Below are 10,438 nucleotides of genomic sequence, written 5' to 3'. Positions count from 1 at the left end.
AGCCGTCTTGTTCTTAGTAAAATCGCTTTGAAAATCTTCATAAGGGAATACTTCAGAGTTTAAATAGACCTTTACGTTTTTAATTTTACAATGATCGAAATATGACATTGCTTTATTAGAGCTATTTTTTCTATCTGTTTGAAATCTGATTATAACATATCGAGGTCTTTCTAATTTGCTGGATGTCTTTACTTTCCATGAATGCAAAAGTGTTTTGAGGTAAAAATGGATATTCGCACAATTCCCACGATCTAAATGCACAAGTTAGAGGTTTCTAATTGTTGATTACTTTCAACAATCTACAATCTTACAATCTAATTTTTTCCCTATCACTAACTTTCACTATTGGCATTCTCCACAATATTTTAGTTATGTGTATTTTAACGTCTTTTAGATTAGGTGCGTCTACGACAACTTCGTTATTTTTATCTGTTTAACAACATTTATATCGATTGAGGCTCTATTTAATATAAGTTGTTGGTTTCAATTTATTAAAATACGTTTATAATCTTCGCAAAAACCAAACAAATTTTTAAGATTAATACATCCGTTAAAATTACCGACATCAATAAAATCTTTATTAATATTTTTAATATCGCTATCCCACCCAAAGTTGTGATGTGAAGTAATATTCGTTTTAGCCGCGTACACACTAGCGTAACAAAACGGCGAACTTGTAACATACTTCTGTAACAAACCGCCGATCCGCTGATTGTCGGTATTTTGGTGAAACATCAAAGGGTGATACGTGTTCACGTTACAACATGTATGGACGAGATGACGAACATAACCGTGTAACATCATACGAATAATAATATACTATATTATTTATATTATTATATTATAGTAAATCGTATATACTTAAACGAAGTTCGAGAGAGAACTTATTTCGTATCAACAATTAATAAAAGATGCTTATATGCAGCTATGCCTATCGATTGTCGAAATAACTATTTATAACTGGACTTGTCATATGATATTATTATTATAATGTAAATCAATATATGTATATACAAAATCACAGCGTACATTTTATTTTACCATTTTACAATATACATTTAGTTGCCGATTAACCTCCGAGCAAACACTATACAGGGTGTAACAGATAGAACTGACTTTTGGAATAACTTTTGTTCCAATCAATATTTTTTAATTTTTTTTTTTTATTTATCATTTATAAACTCTAGCGCTACATGTACAATAATTTTATTTTTATCTTTAATTTAAGTACTGAAAATAAAAAAAAATTAAATTTGATTTAATTTGTTTTAAAAATTTTCAAAATAGCCATTTTGTAAAACTAATTATTAGAAAAATTTTGATGTTCAAATTTTTATTATTAAATAATCCATAAATGAGATATAAGTCCTCAAAGTTATATTATTTTTTGGAGGTGCTATATTTTTTGTTTGTAAAGACCAGTAGTTCAAAACTCTGTACATATTTGACTCAGTGTAACGATAACGATGTACCATAGTAGCCACAGCCCACAATTATTACTGACAGATAGGTTATTTATTGTCAATATTATCACACTCATAATAATAATTGAAACACAATTAATTATAACAGATAAGCAAGGACATAGATTACATACATTTCAATTGATAAGTAAAAATTATTAGTAATATTTTTTGAATGTTGATTGTGATTGTGTATGTACTATTGACTTATAATTTTGACAAATATATTTTTTAATTTTAAGTGTTATATTTTATATATTTATATTGCCAACGTGCAACGCTTAATAAGTTAGTCATGGCAACTTGTTATCAATTACGGCAACTGTTACAAACTGTTCTCAAAAAATAACAGTTAAAATCATAAATATTTATGGTGAAAATAACAGTTACCTACTGTTGTAGACTTAATACTTATTAGTATTATTAGAAAAGAACAAATAGAACAATTAAAAAATATCAATAACATGACCAGTAACAGCTAACAACAACGCAACACTATTGATAACAGGGTAACAGAGAATAACGCCAGTAACCTGTAACAGTTTATAACCAACGAACCAGTCGCTAATCAGTAAGACCAAATTATCAGAATAACCGTAACAGCTTGTTATTGTTACTAGTGTAGTACCTGTTATCAATCAATGTCCCTGATATTTTTTATCATCACTAAATAAGTGCAAGTGTACAAATACACAACAAGCGCCTCGTATAATTCAGTTTTTAATTGGGTATATTGGATCAACGACTGAATGAAAATAAAAAATTTAAACGCTGCAATCCTTAAAAATAATATTCTTAAAAAATGGCAATTTTGAATATGTTATAAAAATATTTAATTTAATTTAAATTTTTTTATTTTCAGTACTAAAAAATAAACAAAAGAAAAAATAAATTATACATGTAGCGCTAGGGTCTATAAATGATAAATAAAAAAAAATTGATCAGAAAAATATAGTTATTCCAAAAGTCAGTTCTATCGGTTACACCCTGAATCGGTTACACTTATACATTTTGTCACAATGGCTCACTGGACAAATGAAAATGTATTAAAACTTATAGAAATATATCGTAGTAAGGAAATTATATGGGATCCTACAAACAAAAATCATTATAATAAGATTTTAAAAAATGACGCTTGGAATGGAATAGCAAGTGAATTTTTCGATCACATTTCAACGGTAAACGGACAGTTTGTACTATCTATTGTTTAAGTTGCATATCGCGGACACTTTGTACGGTGAAAATAATTTGGTAAAAATCGATCGCGGACACTTTGTACGGTGATAATAAATTGGTAAAATTCGATCGCGGACGTTTTGTACGGTATAAATAAACCGGGAAATATATCTTAAAAGATGAGATAAAATTAAATTGCTCAAAACTTTAGATTGCGAATCATGATCGCGATTAGTATGAGACATGTGTTTGGTGTCACAGGCCACAGCATTAAAAGTATTAAAATATTAACTTATTCACTTTATAAAATGAACAAAAATCAAACTAGCAAACTCAAGCCAAAAATTTTTAAAAATGGGTATGAATATACTATTTTAAGAAAAAACCAATCTAATATCCGTTGGAAGTGTAATAAAATGACGTGTACGGGGAAAGTAACAACAAACCTTAATGAACCGGTGAGTTATAAGTTAAACATCATATTATTGATCATCATTTTACTTTTGTATGTTTCGGCCATAGTATGAATTATTTACAAAATGGACTGATCATAACCACGAATCGAGTGATGAAACATTGAAGCTGAAAAACCTTGCATTAACTAATATGAAAAGCCGATCTGTTAATAGTAGAGAATCAACAAATCAAATTCTTCTATCTGTAATTCATGAAAATAATGGTTAGTATGATTTTAATCTAAAAAACAATTATACATACTGCGTATTTTATTATATTTAATACTTCGCACTTTTATACAATACTTATTCTGCTCTAGTCATTTGAACAAAAACAGAAGACAAAAAAACCAAAATACACAAAATAAAATTCATGATGCCTGTGTACAGCACGAAAGTAAAATAATAACTAATTTACAATTGCTCGAAATAATTTGCCATACGTTTAATTTTTAAATATATACATATATTATGATTTATGTGACAGTGAATGTTTTAAAAATACATACCACGAATAATTATTGACGAATTTACTACCATAAATATTATTATTATTATTTTTTTTTTTTTTATATGTTAACTACCTGTGTTTTGTAATAACAAATAATACATTTTTTTTTAAATAGTACAAACTGTCCGCCATGTACATTTTATTACTTTTTTAAATAGTACAAACTGTCCGCCATGTACATTTTATTACTTTTTGAAATAGTACAAACTGTCCGCGGTTTTCATTTTTTGTGGGTGACCGTACAAAGTGTCCTACAACCCATTTCAACTGCTATCACGCCGGATGAGTGTAGAAATAAAATGGTGTCGATATAAGCCGCACATATAGGAGAGACAAAATTAAAATAAGGAAAAGTGTAGGAACCGGTTCAGGTAAGTCAATATTACCTAAACTAAATTATTTAATGGTTAAACATTAAATTTGTTCACTCAGGTACTCAAGACGTGTATGTGTCATCATGGTTCGCATTTGAAAGCCTCGAGTTTTTAATGAACAAAGATAATCCTCGTCTGAGAAGATGCACGGTAAATTTAGAAGTTATTATACAGATATAAATAATTTAAAAAATATTGAAATATTTTTATTTCATGTTTATTTTCAGTAAAAATTAGTAAAATATAAAACCAAACCTATAAAAATAACAAATAATTACATTTTTTTTAGATTATGCATATTCTTCTTGCCAAATAACATTCCCTATATATAGTATACTATATACAGTATTGCATTACTTCTTCTCGTATTTGCATGGCATTTGTTGTAGATTTACGTGGTACTCTTCTTATTGGTCTGAGGGATGATATTTCTTCATTGTTGGTCTCCCGCCATGTTCCTTCAATAAAGTTTCCATTTACTTCAGAGTCGAATATTCCATTGGGGGTATAAACAGCAGCTGAGGTATTATTGCGTCTTAAAAAATTATGAAGGTGTGCTATGGTCATAACAATTAGTTCTGATTTTTTTGGGTTCAACAACAGTGGCTTTCGGAGAACTCTAAATACAGATGAAATAATACCGAAAACATTTTCCACCACTCGACGGGCTCGAGAAAGTCTATAGTTAAATATTCGTTCTGGCGTGCCTTTAGAAAATAAGCCAGGAAAAGGTTTCATTATGTTGTCTGTTAAAGGAAATGCCCCATCTCCAATAAAAAAAAATGGTAATTCTTTACGTCTGCCCGGTAGTGGTTCTAATAATGGTAAATCTAGTGAATTAGATTTTAATTTTTTATTAAGTTGACAATCCTAAAATACACCTCCATCCGAAATTCTTCCTTGGCAACCTGCATCGACGAATATGAAATTATAGTTCGCGTCGACAATAGCAAATAATACAATACTGAATGAAGATTTGTAGTTAAAATATTCACTCCCGGTATTGATAGGAGCTTGGATTACCACATGTTTTCTATCCATAAAACCTAATGTGTGCGGGAAGTTCCACTTAGTTTCAAAATTATTTGCAATTCCTAACCATTTTTCTAGTGTATAAGGTACCTGAAGTAATATATAAAATAATATAATTATAATGTAATGATAAAAAAGCGCGTAAGTGGATATTGCTCTGCTTACACTAGGTTCCAAGTAGGTAACTGTAATGGATAGTATTTAATTTAAATTCAATGATATAATATATAGTATATTATTATTATTATCATATTATAATAATGTCAGTCTAGACTCTAGGATATTTTATTTATTTTTAATTTTTAAATTTTTTTCACATTTTTATTCTATAGCATAAATATTATATGAAAAGTTTAATTAACATAGTAAAAAAATCATCTATATTTATTGAAAACTACTAACCTCGTAGGATAACATAATATGTACCTACTTAATAATAATGTAGAACATAAATAAAATGTTGATTACACAAAAATATAAAATAATAATTATTAATTATAAATAGTTAATAATTTATAAAAATGCGTGTAAGTGGATTTCGTTCTGCTGTACAGTATGTTACATGTGGGTCACCGTATAATGGATGGTATTAAATTTGAATTCAATGATATAATATCATTGTGAACGAAATTCGATTTTAAGCGGTTTTGCTAGTGTTGATATTTTATATTATATTTATATTATTGCTATTACTTATTAATAATACGTTAGGTTGAATTAATATTATAAAACAACAAAAAAATAACTAAATTCGTTATTCTTGGTTATTTAATTTGTAATTTCCTCCAAATTTGAACATAAAAAAAGGAGGGTAAGTGGTTATACAGCACTTTGCTGTACAGTAGGTTACAAGTGGGTCACTGTAATGGATGGTGTTAAATTTGAATTCAATGATATGATATCATTGTATAAGAAAAACGATTCTGAGCGAAAACGGTCAGTCAGCCTATGATATTACCAAGTATATATTTGATGATATTATTGTGAATAAAGCAATTTATATATAACCTATTACGTGCAATCTTGTTTTAAATTTTCAATCCTTAGCTACAAAAGTTGAACATTTTATAAATTTTTAACTACAAAACAATTATTACATTTTAAATTTGATAAATGTTGTTAAAAGTCGAACTTATAAAATGCATACAAAAAAAATTGTGCGTTTATGTATTTTCAATATTTTTCAACTGCTATTTAAGCAATTTATCAAGAGCCTTGTATTAAATTTTCACACTTGTTTACCCAACAAATAAAATTTTATTTTTATTTATAAAAAAAAAAATAAAAAAAATTGAAAACTGACATTGTCCGTAAATAGCTAAAAAAGAGTCAAAATATTTTCAATATTTTCTGGTGTATAGAAAATGAAAATATAAACATTCAGTAAAATGTCCATGTACCTATCTAAAGTTATTCGTTTTTGAATTACAACAAAATAACAAAATCGCTACATGAGAAATTTTACGCCTTTTGTACAAATTCGAACTTTAAATGCTTATTAAAAAAAATTGTGACTTTGGGTTTTTTAATATTTTTCATCTGTCTTTGAAAAAATATATAAGGAGCCTTGTATTTAATTGTCAAGCTTTATTACCAAACAAATAAAGTTTTATAGACATTCTAAACTAATAAAATTGGAATGCAGTAAAAATGAATATTACCTACCAACTTATAAATATAATTATTCTCATTATCATAATAATATGGTAGGTGCCTACCTATATTATTAGTATTTTTTTCCCAGTTTGAACTATATGATTGGTTTAGAACAAAGAGGTTACATTTGCATATGTATTTTTATTTCTTCTTATGTACATTATTTACAATCCCCATACTTTATTTTAGATGTCCGATGAAAATGCTCCAAGCGAAAGTAACCAAATTCATACTGAGGAACCACAGATTACTTCAGAAAATCAAGGTACATCAACACTGACATCTAAAAAAAGGAAAATTATCAACGAAGATAATAGTAAATTAGATAAAGCGTTTAAAATTCTGGAATCGGCAGCATCGGCCTCAGCTGGAAATACTGAAAGTCAATCATTTGGACAGTTTGTTGGAAAGAAATTAGAAACATACAACCAACAAGTAAGAAGTATTGTGCAATATGAAATGTCAAATATATTATTTAAAGCAGATTATGGATATTTTAATCAACAACTAACATCACCTTATCAAAATCACCACAACAATTATTCTGATCCATCAACTTATAGTTATAATTATAATCCACAAAGTTATCCGAAAAAACATACATTCTTCTTCACTGCCATATACATTGCCAACTCGTGATACTAATATCACTTCTTTCCCAGTACCACAAACATCACCAGCTACAATTACACAGACATCTACACCACATCCATCACCTGTAAATACTTACACTTCCGAAGAATTGGATTTTAGTTATATTATATAATATTATGTAATTATATTTATTTTTTAACTTTCAATATTATTTTGTATTTCGTTGAATTTTATTAAAGGTGATTTTATTTGTTTATTTAGTTGATTTTTTATGTAGCAAGTAGCTATATTTTTTATAATATTTTTACAAAGGTATTGTAATCTTAATATTACATTTTTGAAATTAGGTATGTAATTATTATTCAATTTTGTGAGAAAAAAAACAATTTTTATTTTTTTTTACTTTTAACAAGAAGTTTTATTTTATTTTTTAACTTTCAATAATATTTTGCATTTTGTTAATTTTTATTAAAGTCTTAAGATGATTTTTTTTGTTTATTTATTTTATTTTTATGTAGCTATATTTTATACTAATTTATTGTAAATTTAATATAACATTTTTACCTGAATGTTATCTTTTAAAACATCAATAATTGCTTCACACACTTCATGAACTATGAAGCTTATAACTTGTTTGGACATTCTGAACAAATATTGTAAGCTTGTGAATGATTCGCCAGTTGCTAGAAATCTCAGGGTTACTGCTAGCCTTTCCTGCACTGAAATCGGTTTTCTTAAAATTGTTTCACTTTTAACAATTTTAGGCCCAATCAAATTTATAAGAAAATCAAAATCTGTTGATGTCATTCTCATAAAATTTTGAAATTGTCCATTGTTTCCTCCTGTCTCTTCACGTCGAGTATATAAATGCGTTAGTCACCATCGTCTTCGTTTTTTACTCTTTTTCTTCAGAGCGAGATGAATATAAATGTACGCAGTAGCAGCTATTTGAAACGACATGATTAGTGTCTGTACTCAAACACTGTATAAAAAACACTAACGTTTTTAATGGAAAAATTGAAATGTTACATGTTACAGGTACATGTTTCAGGTACATGTTTCAACTTTAATTTCTGTTGTAACATTTTGTCAAACTGTTACATGTTACAAGTTCGCCGTTTTGTTACGCTAGTATGTACGCGAAGTGTATACGAACAATATCCTTTTAATGTAATCGATATGCCCGGGTTAACAAGTTTTTGAATTTGAGTGCCGTTATTTCATATTTCATTTCAGAGAAAAGAAATGACAGTCCGTTGTTTATAAATCTTATCTCATCAGTTATTTCTGTAGGTTTGGTTATTTTTCCCTCGATGTAAATATAACTATCACATGGTAAAGTATAAAGAAAAGATTCTTTGTTATGTAAAGCAATACGTACCTCGACGTTATTAGAAAGAGCAGACGTTGAATAAGATAAAAAAGAATGATATTCAATTTGAGTTATTTTACAATTGTCAGTGTATCCAGCTGTAACATCTAAATACATATCGTCCATATTAAATTGTGTTTAGCGAGCGTATAAAAGCCAAATTGTCTGCTATTAGACTATATTCAACTTGTTGACGTCTAGAATATTTCTTCTTCGGAGTTGTTACCTTATTAAGGTATTTAATACGACTGTCAGGTTTTACATATACAGTCCTATTTATATCATAAAATTGGAGCCCCATTATTTACCAAAAGTCTTGAATTAATAATCGTATCGATACTGGCTCGCCTCGAAGATCGATCAACTCGTTGTCTTGATTTCAGATTCTGAGCGAAGCGATGAATGTATTGATTTTACAATGATGTGTGTTTTTTTTTATTTTTGTGTCTGTCATCACCTTTTAGGACAGTAAAAGTGCTTGGATTTTCTTCAACAGTAACTTTTCTGATAGAAAAGTGAATCTAGTTGGTACTTTGGGGGGGGGGGAGGGGGGGGGGGGTTTCAAAAGTAAAAATTTCCTAGTAGTTTTCAAAAGCGACGTAAAAAACAAAAGAAAAATTAAGGAAAAACGGGAATTTTTACGCAAAATCTGTTTTCGAGAAAATCGATTTTGGTTTTTGGTGTAACTCTAAAACAAATGACCGTAGGGACATGAAATTTTGACTGAATGTTTATAATTGTATTTCCTATACACCATAACATTTTCCAAATATTTTGACTTATTTTGAGCTGTTTACGGACATTGTTAATTTCAATTTTTTTAAATTTTTTTTTTCTATAAATATCAATAAAATTTTATCTATTGAGTAAAAAAGCTTGAAAATTTAATAGAAGGCTCCTAGGTTATTGTTTCAAAGGCAGATGAAAAAAATTAAAAATCCTTAGTCACAGTTTTTTTTTATAAGCATTTAAAATTCAAATTTTGACAAAATATGGAAAAATCACGAAAATTAGCAAATTATTTTGAGTTGAGAATTTATAAAAATTTATCTTTTTAAATCTAAGATTTTAAAATGTAATATAAGATTACTCATAAGTTTTTCTACCTTTACCAAAAAAAAAATGTCTACAAGAAACTTAAATTAAATTTTTATGAGCGTCTGAAATTTATATTTTTACAACATTTGATATTAACTCGATACCTATCTCATGTAATGATTTTCTTATTTTGTTGTAATTAAAAACGAATGACTGTAGATACTTGAAAATTTCACTGAATGTTTATATTAGCATTTTCTATACACCGTAAAATTTTGAAAATAATTTGACTCTTTTTGAACTGTTTACGGACATAGTCAGTTTTCAATTTTTATAATAAATTTTTATTTGTTGTGTAAAAAAGCGTGAAAATTTAATGCAAGGCTGCTGATATAATGTTACAATTGCAGTTTAAAAATATTAAAAATACATAGGCACAATTTTTTTTTATAAGCATTTAAAGTTCAAATTTCGACAACATTTATCAAATTTATAATTTATTAATTATTTTGTAGTTAAAAATGTATAAAATGTTTAACTTTTATGGCTAAGGATTGAAAATTTAAAACAAGGCTCCACGTAAATAGGTTATATATAAATTACTTTATTCACAATAATATCTTCAAATATACTTGGTAATATCATATGCTGACTGACCGTTTTCGCTCAGAATCGTTTTTCTTATACAATGATATTATATCATTGAATTCAAATTTAACACCATCCATTACAGTAACCCACTTGTAACCTACTGTACAGCATAGCGA

At 27.6% G+C, this 10,438-nt stretch overlaps 1 pseudogene; it reads left to right on the top strand.

Annotated features, from left to right (window-relative positions):
* Window positions 1-2,397: 2,397 nt before the first annotated feature.
* Window positions 2,398-7,433, top strand: LOC132951373 (uncharacterized; annotated as a pseudogene).
* Window positions 7,434-10,438: the final 3,005 nt, after the last annotated feature.

Source organism: Metopolophium dirhodum, chromosome 8, assembly GCF_019925205.1.
Source record: "Metopolophium dirhodum isolate CAU chromosome 8, ASM1992520v1, whole genome shotgun sequence".
Lineage (NCBI taxonomy): Eukaryota > Metazoa > Arthropoda > Insecta > Hemiptera > Aphididae > Metopolophium > Metopolophium dirhodum.
Note: the sequence above shows the minus strand (reverse complement) of the source record. Positions and strands in the feature narration are given on the sequence as shown.